We start from the raw sequence: 16,110 nt of genomic DNA, 5'->3' as shown, positions 1-16,110 counted from the left end.
ATGAATGTTGCAATCTCCCACTAAGGAATTGCAATAGTCATGAATGCGGAGTCAAGATTCTCTGTAAGTTTACTAAACAACAAATTCAGACAGTAATTTGCGTAACAGACGTGAAATGCAATCAAAGTTAATGGATGCCTTATCTAAAGCCTTCCTTAGAAAAATCTTTTACTTTCTGTATAATTCCTTCAAAATTCAAAATTTCGTGTCTGGCAAAAACAACTTTGGAGGTTTATACTTCAGCCAGTACATCACCTATTATCTGCCTTTGTTTTATCATTGATTTCTGTAGACTGCAGAAAATCTTTTCAGTGGTTCTATTGTGTAGGTACCCTTAGAAAAGGGTAATTTGTTTTCTTTTTCCCCCTCTGTCTGTTGCTTACTCTCCTGTCTTGCACAAAATCTGAACTGTTGACACATTTCATTAGTTATTTATTGAACTACATACTCAGCCAATTTGAATAGTTTTGCTTGTGTGCTATGCTTTTGAGATCGTATTTATGGTCTCCCATATCAACAAATACAAAAAAAATCCCACACATGATATATTTTGAAATGATTAATTTTCTAGGACAGCATTGTACTCTCTGTGACCAAAAATTGATGCCTTGCTGTGAAACCTATCTGAGTTTATACAGGATCTTTCCGTTCTTCTCAGTCTCAGGACAAGGAAGACACTAACTACAAGTAACAGAAGAGCGACCATTAGACAGTTCAGTGTTCTTCCTGGGATAATTATTTTTCTGAAAGTATATCCAGAGTGTGATTAAAGCTATTTAGGACTATTTTTCACCAAGATCTTGAATTTTTGTGAACTAGAATTAATTTTAATTTCTCAAAAGCCATACGTTCCTTCCAGTAACAACCTTCTTTGTACTAAACTACCGAGAATAGTTCTGAAGTGTTCATCATAGTTTGTTTCTTTCTGTGTAGTCCTATTTTTTTTTTGAATGTGACATAACTCAGGACAAATAAGATAACGAATTTAACATCAATCTGAGGCAGCGTAATGAAGAAACTGATATATGATTAATCAATAGCAAATTGAAGGATGGTGGTGCAACTAGTGCCAATTCACATAGTTTTATGGAAAATGATTTTAATCATACAAATGTGACATTAGTTTTTATAAGATAACTGGGTTGACTGATAAGAGTAACTGCACAGTTCTGCGAAGTGTTGTTTGATTTAGCAATGCGTGACATTCTGACTAAAGACTACCAGAATACCAATAAAGCACACATTATTACGGATTAGGAACTGGCTAACTGGTAGACCTCAAAAAATAGGTGTCAGCTGAAGAACTATCAAATAAATGTGTGTCTAACAGGATTCCCATGGATCATTTCTTGAGATGACTCTATTCTATTCAATATTTTATTAACTCTCTGAAAGTAAATATAAAACCACAATTGATAATATTTGCTGATAATACAAGCTTTGGACAAGAGGGAAATAATGATGGCTATAAGGCAGTTATACAGTGTAATTTAGATTTGTAGCTAGCCTGGGTCAGTCAAAAGATTTCTAATATATGCAAGCCAAATGCAAAGTCATGCATCTAGGGACAAATATTGTACATCTGCCTTACAGAACGATGGCTATTTTAGAAAGCAATAATCCTGTAGGATTTCAAAAGGTACAAGCACCCCACATTAGTTCTCAGTTTGAGACTGTGAAAAAAAGACTATTCTGTTCTCAGATGAGTGATAAGGAATTAGTCAATATATACAGAAAGACCATTTACCTTCCTGCAGAACTCAAGAATGATGTACCAGAACCTGCATATGATCTCATGTTCTCATGTCGAACGTTTAAACTGGAAGCTGAGAAAACTAGAGAGTGTGCCTAAAAAGTATTTGAATGCTGAGGAAAACAACAGTCCAAGTGTCAGAGACACAAACTGCCTACCCCCCCCCCCAAAAAAAAATTGATTACATGCCGTTAGTAACTTTAGAGGGAGAAAGGTACTTAAGGGGTCTTCATTGTATTAGGAAAAAAGTCGATACAAATGGATGAAAGGCTGTATGTGTTAAAAATAGGCACATTTTTAACAGACAGAGTTTATCTATTATCCATCTGTACAAATGGCCAAGCGAAGGGAAGGGCTCTCTACCTCTTTCTTGCTGTTCTGCCTACAAGTATTTTAGTATGGTATTAAGCTCAGTGTAGGGGTTCATGGGAAAATCAATGGCCCACAACCCACAAGAAGTCAACTGAAATGACCATGGGTTTATTCTGCTTTTGTAATCTATGGGGATCACTTAAGCTACCTAACTTTAAATACTGAATTTAGGAGGCTATTTCCTGTAGGCACTCCACAACCACTGGAGAGAGACGAAATCCTCAATTAAAGCAGTTAGGTACCATCTTCAGGGAGGTCTTGACTGTAAGGGAAGCCTAGAAAGAATGATTTCCTAACGTAGGCAGTTCTCAAAGGGTTGCCAGTGCAGGTGCAGCATGCTGCTGGTGTTTACATTTCTAGGCACTCGTTCTTGTACTTCTCAATGTCCTTGTGCTTCACAGTCACCTGTGAAGACAGTACTCATTCGGGCAGGGAGGGGAAGAGGAGCACCCCAAAAGTAGTGTGTTTACAGTAGGTGCCTTGGGGAATCAGGGACCTTCTCTTCAAGCGGAAGGCAGTCCTGAAGCAGGCAGTATTTCAGGTGTGGTATCTGTACTGAAGCAACTGAAAATGGGATAATTAAAGGGCTAAACATTGTTCTGGATGCAGAGGTCAGTAACAACTGCCTGCCTGCTTGTTTGGATGCCAGTGCCACAGTGTAAATTGCTGGTCTGTGAGCGTGATGCAGCCTGCCTGCGACGCTTCCGTTTCAGCTGTCCCTGCTGCTTGAGAGGGAGAGGTGAATTTCTGGTGCTGCAGCGGGAGCCAAAGGGAGGGGGCAACAAAACCTGGCAACACACCAATTTTTCTGTGGAAAAAATCAAGATGTGAAATAGTGTTCTGGTAAAAGCAAGAAGTCCAGCTGCACAACCACACTCACCTCTATAGAATAAGCAAAATCAAAATGTCAGTATACTCATGGAAAACAGTTACTGTGTTTTCAGAGCACCTCTCTGAGTATGCTTTGTTTTATGGAATCAGGAAATACAGTAGCTGACCTTTTCTTCTTCACTGAATCATTCACATTCAAAACATTATGTCCAAATTGTGGTCCACAGTTTGGGACTGAGCCTGCCCAGTACATAGGACAGCCTAACGGTCATCCTAGTGATCACAAATCCAGCAGAAACACTTCCCATGGCTATGCTGGAGTTGATCAGCTACGTAGTAAATTAGCAATCCAATAATTGCAGCTTCCAGCCTATTTTTGTCCTAGACTCACAGCTCAGGTCCTAGTTTGTCAGCGAGCCACAAAGTGATAATGAAAATACTAAAAGAAGGTGGCAATGGAAAGAAATCTCTACTTAGGATTTCCACTAGCCCATCTCCTTCAAGATCTGTCTTCAATATATGCTACTACTTTTAAAATTGAACATACTTAAAAAGGAGAGTCTTGTCATCTTCTTCTAGGACCATCTCCATTCTTATTTCTTTATCTTTACTGGCATCTTCTAGGTCACTCAGGCTTCTCAACTTGGGTTTATTTTTTGTTGTCACACCATCCTTCTTTCTTCTCAACCAGGAGCTTGTCAAGTCCTGTCACCTCTCTCTCCACATCCGAGGATAGTAAAAAAATGCCATTGCAGTGCCTGTAACTCAGACTATTCTCATGACGTGAGAGAAGGCTCCAGCTTTGCCCTTAGTGAGCTCTAAGAGATGCACACAACTGTATGTTCTCATATGCTGCTTACAGAGATTACAGAGGTAACTGAGAGTGTTAATTGATTGTTTATTTCATGATATAAAATAATGAAAGCAGGTGAACACTGTCATAGATTTTCTCAGTGGCCAGCTCTTTTGATAGTGGTTGTATGGCTGTGTTGGCTTAAAACCGTGCCCTTGCTAACATTATAGTGATAAAAGAACAGACACTGATCATAAACTTTTATGTCCTACCGATTTTACACAAAGGTAGAGCTTTTATATTAAGCTGATATATGCTTCTAAACTTTTATATTTATGGGTCATTATTGTGTATCATGAGGTATATATTTAACTACAACATAACTATATATTAGTCTTACTCTTGCCTTGTCCATTATGTAAAATATTGGCTATATAGTCTTAATCACAAACCCAGATATAATTACTAGTGACTCTCAAAGTCTTTTCAAAATACACCAGCAGCATCTTTGAAAAGAGAAGATAATATCACCCCATAAAAAAAATGTGTTTCCAATTGTACATCCATTTGTACAGAGTTTTTAAGGTCAAAAAGGACCACACAGATCCCACAGTCAGATATCTTTATTTTCAAGCCATGGAATTTCACCCAGATAGTGTGAGCAACTTCTTTACTAAAAACTTGTCAGTTGAAAATAACAAAACATTGGTACAATCAGTTTCTATAGCTCTTCTGCCCAAAGGGAGCTGCCGTTGTGTATCTGAGGGCAGAACTGGGCCCACAGAGACTATTACTAAGCCAGGGTTTTACTTGCAGATCTATCAAAACATGTGGTTATTAATGTAACCACACACAGAGAGAAAAGCATTAAAAACTGGCATAGTGCTTCCAGCAATGCTAAAGTTAGGAACTATAGATCGTACAAACAGTAGGATGGTGTCACAACACATATCCTCTCTCCCCTACTTTGACAGGTACCTACTTCTGAAGAAGAAAAGGAGTTCCTGCTGCTTATCCAAGAGTTGGAAATGGGAGTGCTAAAGAGGGAAGTAATGTTAAGCTCTCACCAGGGACAAGGAGCTTTAAAATCACTCTTAAATTGCTTTGTCATTTTTCCTTTGTGAAACCCATGTGTCAGGAGCAGGGATTAGTAAACTAAGGGGCAGATTACACTTTTGTGGTACAGCTTATAAGGAATGGGTCTGCACAGCTGCATTGCTACATAGCAAAACCTGCTGATGCCCAAGGGAAATGTGTGGATGCTGCTTTGAAGGGCATATTTTAGCTGTCTGCAGGAAAGGTCAGACAGCTCTCGAAGCCCTGGTGAGTGCTGCATGCAGCCCAGGACAGGGCTGTACACCTAGAGAATTAAAGAAGTTTCTTTGAACAGCCAAGTCCTGATCGAAAGCCCTCTGAAGTCAACTGGAGTTTTTCCAGCAACTTTAGGGAGGCTGAGCTTGAAATACATACTGCAGTTCACCCCAGGCTAATGCACACACAGCTCAAGCAAAGTGGTTACACAGCTGTGCAGGGTGCGAGCAGGGAAAGGAGTGTGTCTTGTGTGCTCTCCTCTCTGAGCTACACTCATGTTTCCATAGAACGCATCATGTATGAGATAGGGGATAGCACAAATGAGTCTACTGGAGGGCTGCATTACTCGTGGAAGAGAAAATCAGCAGCAGGTCACCTCAGAAGAGGCCTGATAAGCCCTTCACAGCTCTGGAATTTCTTAGGAGCTCTAGATCCGTGTTGCTACCACACAACGGGGTGCCACAGCATGCCATTGGGTGCTCCACACGTGCTCCACACCATTGCAGGCAGGGCGGCTTTCAGTCAGACTCGTATTTCATATTCCTTTACCTATGAAACTGTATTGAACATCACACAAGTGACGTTAAGCCATGTCTCTCTGCCCCTTTGTGAAGATGTAAGGAACTAATTCCACCAATAGATCTGCTTCTCTACCCCAGCATGCAAACAAAAGCAAGTCTAATATCTTCCTTCTCCATAAATAAAGCATGTGTGTTTACATTAATCTTTTGGTTATTTGGAGATTTACAGATGAAAAGGTCCTGAATAGATCAGTATCCTTGGCATAGGAAGCAATTGAGAAAAAAAGTCAGAATGATTTCCCTGGGAGGAATTGTGGAATATTTTTTCATTTACATTTAAATAGCAATTAAGGAAAATATTGCCTTGACAAGGCTCTAGGCATTAACACAGAGTTAATAATAATGTAAGGTTCCAGCAGCAAAAATAATGATTTTAAACAGGAATTTAGCCAGCCAGTTACAAAAGCTCTATTCCAGTCCTTCGTTGTTCCAGGAAGTATATTCCTATTGCTCTCCAAAAACCTTATTGAACAGATGCCTTTTGCAGCATGCCCAGAAGAGCAACTGCCCTAAATCATATATATTATACAAAAGAGAAGAAGTTAAGATTATCTGTGCAACCTTAACTTTAACATAGCACTCACTATGCCCTGGCTTTGCATGCCTTTGCAACCTTCTAGTCTTTTAATCAAGATTTTTAAAAGTATTTTCTGTCTAGTTGTCTGTCTATTCACTAAATCTGGTATTATAATTAAAATTATAATCTCCTAGCATTCATAAAAAAGAACTATCTTGGAATTAAAGGTATTAGAAATGAGTGGCAAAATTAATTTATTTCTTTAAAAGCATTGAAAAGTGCTTTGATCTTAAGCTTGGTGATAGGAAGGGTTTTGGGGGTTAAAAAGAAGAAAGTCAAGAGTTTGGGAGACAGGTTTTCTTCTGTACCATACAGGCAGGTAGACAGTGCAAAACTGAAACCCAAAGCACATACTTGGCTAGTTCTTTAAAAAATACTAGGTTCTAACACTTCAGAGAATGCCTATTCACTGATAGACTGGCCTGACATAGTATAGAGACCTGAACACTAAGCCCTTGTGTGAATCTAAATGTCATAGGCCTTACAAGGGCTTCTACACAGGATTTGGATAATCTTTGAAAAATCATTTCTTTTGACCTGTTCCATGTCTCTTCCAAAAACCCTGGCTTTCATTAGTAGTGTCTGTTCCTGCTTCCCTTATCAATGGTTCGTCAACCACTCAACATGAGTGCGAAGCTCACATTCTTAGTTACAGAGATTGAGCCCTATCTTTTAATCCCATTGCCACTTTATACATGTGCTGCCCTCAAGGAATGCTGCATGATGAAAGATCGACATGTGCATCTGTTATGCGAGCCCCCTATAAAGCAGAACAAGTTGCTTTCTTCTGTTTTGGGCTGAGGACAGGATGAGTAAAATTGTTCTGTATGTTATACTCTTCTGCAAAGAGAACAGTTTTACACTGTAAATTACATCTGTCTTTTTATAGGGCAGAGCAGTCCTGTTTAGCCTATAATCTAGGCTAAGAAGTCATCACTCTCAGGAAAATTAAACGTCTCAGGAGTCAGGCTGAAATAAGGTGTAGCTATCTAAAGGCAGTATGGCCTTTGTATCCCTTTTTGGCTAATCATTGGCATTTACCAGCTGAAGGCTTGTTAAACTTGATGCGATGAGCAAATTATAAGAGTGGGGCCACCTGCTAATGCAGAATGTGCTGCAGTCAGGTGAGGGAGAAAGAAGGCATTTGCTCTCTGAAAAGCAGAGGAAATTTAGGGAGGCAGTGGTGAAGTCTGAGGTTCCTTTAAAGAACTAGTCTAATAAATGGAATCATTTTTTTCATGTTTTTGTTTTGTTTTGTTTTGTTTTTCTCTGTAAACAACTCAGGTAACTGTTTGGGATCACTGGCTATTGAAGGGCAAGATCAGAGAAAAATCACTAAATGGCTGAGTGAGGGGAAAGAGAAAGGGAAGGAGGGAGAGTTTTCTGGAAACCTCTGTAAGTCTAATACCCTGTGTTGCCAAAAACAGGACAGAAAAACTATTTAGGAGAGTCTGGTACTTCTCACTAGTGGCAAATTAGCTTCCTTACAATCTAGTAGGTTGGAGAAATCTGCTGCCTATTCAGAACATGGGAAGAAAAAAGATCTGGCTAACATTCTCCTTTCAGCAGCTATTTATAGAGCATTTGAAGAAGATTGATGTTAGCTTTAGCGAAAGCTATCCGAGTTTAGATACACAGCCTGATCTTAGCTGACTGTATAACTACAGAAGTTTCTTAGAAACAGCAGTCTGTCTGTTTGGCCTTGTCAGAGGAAATTGGTGAAAGCAGCTCATGCTCTCACAGGTGTAAAAACTTCTGTAATAAGAGACTAGATGGGAGAATAAAGAGGGTTATACTGATTAGCCCTAGTTTAAGGAAGGTTTATCTTATAGATATGATTATCTTTCCATGCTTAGCAAATGGGCCAATTATCAGGCAAGTTTGTTCTCCATAGGATAAAGACATTAACTCATTTTTTCCTTCTAGCTGCTAACTTGGGAAAAGTATTTTTTTCAGTTAGTAAGGGAGTGGTGAGTGTTTTTACTTACTGCAGAACAAACTGTTATGTACAACATAATTGATGCTTGGCTGTGTGCACACAGTGGCCTTGAAGCTGAGTCCCAAACCCATTAAATAAGTGTACGATGCGAGCCTTCACTGAGCAGAGCCTTGGGGTGACGCTGTCCAACTCTTCCTTACACTGAGTGCTCCTAGCAAGACTCTGCTTCCATCTCTCAGCAAGGTTTTCTTGGAATGTAAATTACTAAATGCAAGAAAACTTCATAAATAGCAGAATCTCAGATCTGTAGAGGGAGATGTATAAAATAACTAGCGGAATTAACTCCCTTCTCTCCCTGTACCTCGCAGTCTTCCTTATCAGTCTTGCTTTCCAGTCTAGCAACCTTTGATGGCCTCTTGCACTGAACAATTTTCTTTCAGTTTCACCTAGATTCCTAGAAAAATATTTCTTCTCTCTTGCTTCTTAGTCTCTTCTGAAGGTTGACTTCTTGCCACAATCAGTACCTCACTCCTGCTGGATGTCTCAGCTTGTGCTTATACAGCACCCCAAACACTGCCTCTGCTGAGGTTCTCTCAAAGAAGGCTCCATCTCCCCATTTTTACAGAGGGTGTCATCTGCATGAGATTATTAGACTCATGGCAAGGCAAACTGGTCATCTTCATCCTTGGATGCTGCCCTTCAAACAGAACATATTGCATGTGCACAGTAAACTGCAGACAGATAAAACACTCCCTTCACAAGGTGCATCACTTGCAGAATATTCTATATAGTAGCAGAATAGCGAGAGCTAAGTCAAATGAATCATCTCATTCAAGAAAATGACTTCATTAAATAAAAACTTGTAAAGTCTTCAGAATTATAAGCACTTGATTATAGTTTCCATGTTTCTTCCTTCAAGACCCTCATTCTGCTTTTACTCAGCCTGTGATTTTCAATTAGAGCCATGTTACATAGACAGTAAGTAAAATCAGATAAATTGTTAGCCTGGAGGAGGTGGAACACCTCCCTCATTATCCTTGCTCAAAGAAAGATCCTTGATCTGATCTGAGGAGGGGAGAATATGCTCGCCTGATTGATACTCCCCAGCATGAACAAGCAGCCAGGAGAAGGATAGAGAGGACTAGCTGGTGATAAAAGTTACCCAGGAGTAGCTGGGTGCATAAGGGCTGTAACTTCTCTACAAAACAAAGGAATGTAACTATAAAACACACATTTCTCTGCTCAGTCCCTGCATCACTGCAGCTGCATTTCACACACACGTGCCCTCACGGTTCAGGCTCTAAAATTACAGTCTGTCTTTGAGAGAGGGCTTGAGGACCAGGTCCCATGTAGATAATCACTCTGCCACTGGAGAGGTGTTTTGGTGACTATAAGCCAAGAAAGGCAATATTAAGTGCTCTCCAGATAGTCCCTTTTGGTTATATATGCTGCTGCAGGCTCTTGCTTAGAGTTAACATGTTAATTAATTTTTATGTATTTGAAGAACTGCTGAGGTATAATTTCATTCTGTCAGTTCTCTGTGCTATGAGAAAGTGCCCGAGTAACTGTTAATCACTTGGGAATGGACAAGCTAAAAATGTTGAACACAAAAAGTATAATCCAAGTGCTGCTGAGCAGTTACATAGAGCAACAGTCAAAACCTCATTTATGCAAAGATCTCCTTGAAGTAGGGTATATTTTCACAAAGCATTTCTTCATGGTGAAGTTTTCTTACATATGTAGACACACATTTAAAAAGCATCCTGTACATTGACCACTAATTCTCAGCTTAAATTTTCTGATTAAAATGATTTTGCACTGGAAATTTATGATTAGCTCTCCCTCTCTAATATTATAGCATTATGCCCTACATTCTGCTGTCTAAGTTATGTAAAAATATCACTAGAAAAACTAAAAAGAGAAAAATTGGCACCTTGTATACATGGGGGTATTAAAAAAAGAAGAATCATGACAAGTCAGGCAAAATTTTAGGATATCACTTAGCATAAGGCAATCTTCTGAAAAATAAGTCCATACAGATATGCTATTTCATTAAATCATCTCTCTTTTCTGTCCCCCATCTTAAAATGTGTCGGAAGGAGATAAGAACCCCTGAGGTCCAGCGTAAAAGAAATGTGGGTTTGACTGCTTCAGAGTCTTCCTTCTAGCCAGAACATGAGCAATGCAATACGGCAGAAGAAGTTGAGAGAAGAATGAGTTTTTTTTCTCCTTCTCCCTTTACCTGTCTGCCATGGGCGAGAGGGGCAGCCGAACATCCACTGTGGCTTTCCCTTTACTGACTCTGCCAGTCATCGGAGCACCCATTTTCCTGTGGCTGTTGTTCTGGCTAGCTTTCCCTAAAGCAATAGTTCAGCTGGCACTGTAAAGCTGCTGTTATCTGATGGTTAGTTTTCTGAATCAGAGAGAATTTTGTTTTCTCTGAGCCACACTGGCACAATGGGGAGGTTTTGTGTGTGTCCTCACAGTATCCTGAAAACATCTTATCATAATAAGAGCTAAATGTTCAAGTTATTTACGTAATTATATAGTTATGTAGTTATATGAGGGAATGTTCAAGTTATATATGTAATGCATCACCTCAGAATATAATTGCAATACGTAGCTAGTATTTAACAGGTGAGAGGCTCAGAAAGGCCAGCAGCAGAGAGAAATTTAAATGGAAAATTCAGGTGATTTGTGGGTATCATCTATTGTGTGTAGGAAGACAAAAAGACCCAAATCTCTCCAAACTAGGGTATATCCTCATTTCATCCTGCAGAATCAAAGAATATCAACGCTGCATCAGAAAATTCTCTCTTGTATTTTTAGGAGGTAGGCTGTTAGCTTCCTCTGATAAAATAAAAAGTTAACAAAAAAGTACCCTAATGCTTCAGAAATCCTTACCCTGTGAGTGTTGATCAGGTATTTTTTTTTTTTTAATGGATTATAGTCACATTGTTGTTATTCTTTTCAAGGTCCTTACCTCTAAAAAGTGATTAGAAGTTGTTCCACTGAAGCATTCCAGTCTGGACACTCTGAAACAATTGCTACTTGCACTTCTGAGCTACTTGGATACAGCAGAGATACAGGTCATACAAAAAATATAGATTCAGATCAGCTCTACAGCTCTTTAAAGGTAACTGTTACATTTTAATCACTTAAATTAAGAATAATGTAGGTTTAGAACAGATTTTAAAAAACACCACTGAATCAATGCTTGCAGACAGTTCATGTTTCTGGAATGCTATTTCATTTGTCCATTTGTCTTTTTCTATACTGTCTCAGGACAAAGTCTGTCTTTCTGCAAGATTCTTACAACTTTATACACTTTGAGATGTTCAGTTAATAGATTATTCAGAGGGTAAAATCACAGAAGAAGTCATTGCAGGATGTTGTGTTTGATTAGGGCTCAACCTTCGTCTCCACATCTTAAGGTAATGCAACTCAGATTTTTTAAAAAATTGTTATATTTATGCTGTGTCTGTCAAGATTTCACTATGTATCCTATGTGTGTGTTTTATTAATTAAAATTTGATACCTAGTACTGGCATATTTATATATGCGGGTAATATTGTTCATGGTGGGAGTCCCAGTGCATCAGCTGGTGGTGCTTTGCAAGATACCTACAAATTTGTCTTTTGAGAAAAGTCCTGGTGCTTAGTTGAACAGCAAGTATTTGAAATTACAGGTCTAGGTCTATATTGGTGTCACCTCTCTATTTTCATTTTCCACTCCCATACTTACACACTGATATTGTCTCATTGCTGTATATGCCTATTAATTCTATCAATCACTCATCCTTAAATGTACTCATGCATCTGTAATTTATGTAGTTATTCATTTTCCCTGGCTGTTGTGGAGTAAATAAACAGGTGCATGTTTACACTTAAGTCAACTGGGTGTGCCCACAATATTGAAAAAGCAAAGCCATACTAAATGGATAGGCCTGACGGTCCTAGCTCTTGGCTTATTATGCATGCTGACTGCTTCATTTGTACTGTTATTAATTTCTATCACTGCAAAATCAATATACACATCTGAAAAAAAAAGGATTTACAAGAAAAAAGAAGGATGCTTACATTATGTGATAACTAGAAATAAGAACTGCCCTATAGGATCAGAACAAAAGTCCACTTATTTTGTTACCTTGTCCCTGACAGTGTTTGTAGGGAGTGTTTAAGGGGAAGAAGGTAAGAAACATGGCATGTGTGGAATTCTCCTCTGCAGTACCTCTCATTTTCCAGCAGCAAGTAGTGAAAAACCTTCCTTTCCTCCCTCAGCTGGGAGTTGTATCTGTACTGTGATGCTTAATAGGAAAAACAGAGCTACCTCCTGTGAACTTGCTAATCCTTTATGAATTTACCATGCTTTTGGCTTCCACAACATCGTATGGCAGCGAGTTCCACTACTTAATTACGTGTAACGTGGAAGTAATACTTCCTTATGAACTTGCTGCCTGATGATTTCTTCGGACATCCTTTGGCTCCTATATTTTGGGAAAGAGTCAACAGATGTTTTCTGCAGATCTGCCCTTGCTACACCATTCACATAAAGTCCCTCATTTATTTATTTTCCAAGTTGAAGACTCCCATTTAATGTAATGTCTCTTTGAAACGTGATTTGTTCCCACCTCATCTTACTCTGTATTTTTTGAGGTGGGTTAACCTGTATTAGATCTGTTTTTCTCCCTGTAAAAACACATCTGCAAAAGATGTCATAATGGTATTTTTTTAGTTTACTTCTTAGCTCCTTTCCAAAAAATTCCCAGTGTAGCATAAAAAATTGCAAAAAAGTGACTTAGGCTTCCCTAAGTAGAGCCAAATTTACTTCAGATGAGTAGGAGCTGAATGTGTTATCCTTTCACAAGCTTATCTTTCGAGGTGTAGAGTGCTTGCTGTGAGGCACAGCCACAGTGCAATTTTTTCCAAGTTTACATCTTCTGGTTTGCTGAATAATGGTTCAGTATCCACAGCCTGAGAATACTGTTGAAAACTAGGCTACTTTTCTTTGCCTAGCCTATGTTTTAAGCATACTTGGATTTAAGGATGTAGGCCAGGAACTTTCCTGAGCTAATATGCAATACAGTAAATTACAAAAAGTGATGTTTTCCCTGATGAGCAAGTATCTCAGTTTTTATTTATAGAAAAATATCAAAGGAAACCAAAATGGCTGCATTTCAAATATCACTCTTCTGACATATATTCAGATATTTAGCCAAAGAAAGGCAGAAATTTAGGTGTATCTTGAAAATATGAAATTCCTTCCTATTCTCCTCTCTGTGATTCAACCTTATAAAAAGTTTTATCAGAATGCAATCAGGTAAAGGCATTTCTACTGGCCATTTTGGTGGTCTGATTTCTGAATCTTGTTTTGTCAATGCTTGGTTTTAGATACTAGATGCTTTCTCCTTGTTTCCTCTTTCGAGATTTGGCTTTCACAACATTCACATTTTCACATATACTTATTACAGGATGCTGCATTTTACAGTGAGACTACACGACCCATCCTGAGCAGCTTAGCTAAACACAGAATAGGCTATGTAATGTATTGTTACGGTAAGACAGTTTACATCAACTGTGTTTGTCATGCAAATATATTACCTTTAAGTTTCAGTCTTTTATAGTGAAATGTACTATTACACCACTTGTGTAATAAACTCCCCCCAAACCACCCCCTTCCCTCCAAAAAGAGGCAATATATATTCTAGTCTAAAACAACTTATAGGCCATTGTCCAGACAAGAAAGAACAAACACTTGCAGTTGAAAGCTAAAGATAGGATATGAATGAATCACAGACAGAAACACAAAGAGAGAACACGGTGGAGAAGAGAATTAGAAAAGCACAGCTCACAGCTTTTAGAAGCAATGTACTCATGTCAAATTCATCACTCATACAGGCATCCCCATGTTAGCTTTGAACTACCTCTAGCAATTAAGTTGAGGCAGAATAGAACTCAGTGCATGCTCCAAAATCTTCTAGAAGAAGAAATACCCAGAATTTTGCTAGTGCAGAACGCCATGGTACTCTATGTATGTTGTTATCAGTAATACCTGCTAACCACAATTAAAATGATGTTGGACTTGTTTACATGCACTGCAGAAAGTGCAATACAGATTTACCTATTGCAGGAGCTCTGAATACTCAATACAAAGTGTCAAGTACAGCACACAAATAAATACAAAATAAAAACACCTCATTTGCTACAGCTAAACAACCTGAGCTTCCCCAAACCAGGGACTCCAGAAAAGTGGAATTCCATTTATATGCACAGATGGGAACAGTAATGGAGCAGGTAAAGCCTTAGGTCTGCATTAGTGAAATTTCTTCCAAATTCATGAGGAACGGATTGTGTTTGTCACTAATGACATGACCGGTTTCTTTCTGTTGCCTACAGACACGATCTGAATGTTCTAAAATCATTGCTTGTTGGCCCCTCTTCCCCCTCCAATATTGGGTCTACGGAAATTTGTATTGCATATGAGGCAGGGTTGGGCATGAATGTCATATCTACAATAAACAAAGGTAGCACTTATAGCACTTATAGTCTAAACAAAACCATTAGTCTGTGCTCTCTTGTGTGAGATATTCAACAATTGCACCAGCATGGTATTAGTGTTCTGTTGTATGAAGTTGCATCTTCAGAAAGAGGCATAAATCCAAGAGCTTAGAAGTTGTAACCTTTGAAATTCTGTGATCTTACACATAAAAATGTTAGTTTTGTCAGCTTGCCCAAACGTCCATGCAACTTTATTCTAATAATTTTATTCACTTTGCAACTACAGTCTCAAACGACAGAGAACTCTCCATGATTTCTTGTTTTACATAGCTAAGGAGCAGCTATCCCCTATCTTGAGACTGAATTCCAGCCAATTATGTGATGCTCCTCGTAAAGTCAGTGGCACGAGACCTGCACAGCTGGGCCTGTTTTGCCACATGTTCTAGAATTCTTATTATTTAGAATTCTTCAGGCTAAAAACTGCTAATTGAACACAACATATTATTGTCACAAACTGTACAAAAGAGATTTTGTATATTTTGTATGAAACTGATGTAACTGATTTACTTTTTTCCAGCTCTAAAAAGATGCCGTGCTGATTTATGTTAAAGAAAACAAAAAGACTTTGGAGAGAAAGTAAATACTCTTGGATGACGAAAGTATGTTATCCCAGTTATTCCAGACACATCATTTCAGAATTGTTTTGCCAAATGATAAATGTGAGCTTAAAGTGAACAAGCTTATTTAAAGAATTTAAGTGATCTCTCCTGCTTCTATTGCAACATACAAATTTTAAAATTGTTAAAAAATATAGTTCATAGAATCTAAAGCAAAATAATCAATGTATACGTATGGTTATTTTCTTGGAGGAAAAATAACAAAACAAAGCATACTACAGATTCTATTTGCTAAACACTTCCTTTTCCAAAACAGACACAACATTATCACTATTAATGAAACAGATGACTGATTACAGGAGCAGCACTCACAGAATTAATTCTGTAAGATTTCAGACGGTGTTACAGTTCTACTGCATTTTCAGAAATCTTTTGGTCATCCTTACCAATTATGACAAGGAGTGTTTTACTTGAGAAAAACATATTATGTAATAAAAGCAATGACATTTAATCTCAGTTTTAGTATCTAATTATTATGCTGTGCTGAACTCTTCAATATTAGAAACACACTTCTGTTAAAAGAAATTGTCATTAAATGTAACAGGTAAATAACAGCACAGCTGTTTTCTTTCATAAATATATATAGAAACTAGGTCTTAAACTATTAATAGCCTGTCTGCCTCTTTCATTAAAAAAAAAGTCATGCTGAAATAAAGTGATCTTTGTATTCTTAGAATCCCAAACTATAAATGTAGTAAGGAAAAAAATCAAACCTTAAAAAGTATACAAAAATGAATAGATTAATTCTGATACAGTTCTTTTAAGGTTATCACATATTA

This window comes from Rhea pennata, chromosome Z (genome assembly GCF_028389875.1).
Source record: "Rhea pennata isolate bPtePen1 chromosome Z, bPtePen1.pri, whole genome shotgun sequence".
NCBI lineage: Eukaryota > Metazoa > Chordata > Aves > Rheiformes > Rheidae > Rhea > Rhea pennata.
This window is presented reverse-complemented; position numbering follows the sequence as displayed.